Source organism: Chelmon rostratus, chromosome 4, assembly GCF_017976325.1.
Source record: "Chelmon rostratus isolate fCheRos1 chromosome 4, fCheRos1.pri, whole genome shotgun sequence".
In the NCBI taxonomy this organism is placed as follows: Eukaryota; Metazoa; Chordata; class Actinopteri; order Chaetodontiformes; family Chaetodontidae; genus Chelmon; species Chelmon rostratus.
In genome coordinates this window covers 675,956-677,912 of record NC_055661.1, presented here as the reverse complement: position 1 = coordinate 677,912, position 1,957 = coordinate 675,956, and positions in this window count along the sequence as shown.

Genomic DNA, 1,957 nt, shown 5'->3' with positions numbered 1-1,957 from the left:
AGCGCCGTTAGCTGTTAGCTCTGTTAGTGTTAGCTCTATTAGCTCCATTAGCATTAGCTCCGTTAGCTCTGTTAGCGCCGTTAGCGTCAGCGCCGTTAGCTCTGTCAGTAAAAGGAAACTTTGGATGATAATAGAGATGGTTCATTCCCATTAAATTCATTCATGTTTATTGATTCAGTTAATAAGACCAGCAGCCCCCTCGTGCCACTGTCAAAATTTCAGCAGCGCCGGAATTGTCTCGTTTCATTTTTATTGTTCATGTTTTTCTACATATATATATATATGTATACATACAGTGCAGTTCAGCTTTTTGGAATGCACATACTGTGAAGCCATTTTTTATTTGAGGGGACTCAAATATATATACACACACATACACACATAATAACCAAAATTACTTAAATTCTTACATCAATAGCTATGGCATTGTACCGCCAAAAACATTACTTTTAAGCACTCCTCAGTCCATCTCCTCACATACCTTGTGGTTGGCCAGAGGTATGTAGGCAGGGAGCAGATAAACCAGGTTGTGATCAGCAGCCCAGCGGTGAAGAAATGTAAGCGTTCTTTGTATTTATATACAATAAGTCTAATGTTCTATTGTCTCTGTGCGGCATTTAACATACTGGTTGAAGATGGGGAGAGTGGAAGACAGGAAAGTGTGATTGAAGTCTCCAGAGATGTGGAGGAGGGCCTGGGGGTGAGATGTCTGCAATTGTCAGATCGCAGTTTGTAGCAGATCATGTGCTGCTGGAGCATAGGACGGCGTACACCGTTATCGTGATGACATGCAAGCGCTGCCTCAGGAGGTAATATAGCCAAATGCAAACAGCTAGCAGCTCTAAGATAAGAGAAGATAAAACTATTTATCCCCAGCCGGGGAAATTTGGGCTTATGTCTCTTGTGAAGTGCTGCTTCTTTCCACTGCTGTGTCCTGTGTTACATCATCTGTTGTTCAGAAACACCACTATGCCCCCACCCTCTCAGTAGTTGAAAATTGTCCGAAGTATCAATTCATCAAGGTCATGACTAATCATTTTGCTCTGGATTTTGCTTACATTTGCCATGCTGTGAAACTGGCTGAGAATATGCTTATTAATATCAGAATAATTTCAACTCTACTTGTTGGCAGAAACACAGGCACATTCTCCTATATTTTTGCAACAACAATAAATAAAAGACTCCTGAAGACATTAAGATTTAAAAGAAGCCTGCAATGTCAGCCATGCAGCATGATGGTACACAACCACTTGTATGCGAGCACACATTGAAGTGAGCAGAGTCACTCAAACAATCAATGAACATCTATGTGATTGCAGGTAATGTAAATAATAGTGACAACTATAGGTAATGAAGCCTACGACCAATATCTTTTCAAAATTCTAAACTCACACAAAAACTGGAGACCAGTGAAACATGGGACAACACAGCAGGGAACACTGGATCATACATGTATCATCTTTGGAACACCAGTTCTGACAGCTAAATTACAGTGGCATTCTGAGTGTCAAGAATAAATGAAAAAGTATCTAATTTGAAATAAATAAAGCCAAGAAAATGTATAGCTTTAAGACAAAATTATGACAGAAAGTAGGAAATTCTGACTTTTTAAAGACAATTATGAGACAGTTCTTTCAGCTACCTCATATATCTGCTTTTTATGTTAGATGCCCCTCCTGCACTGGCTTGTGTTACATCTGCCCCCAAAACATTGACAAGGTGGAATTAAGGCAGGTGCCTTAATGGTACTTTTATATCTGTCTAACCTTTGTTTTGTTTTTCTGGCAGAAATGAGACACTATCACACAAACTAAGTTATAATAGTTAAAGTATGTACATTCCAAACTTCACTGAATGAAGTTCTTTCCTTCAATATTTACACAGTCAAAGTTCTGCCTGTTCAGGTCGTGTCTACAGTGTGTTTGTGAAGAAAAAAATACCACTGATTACATAACCA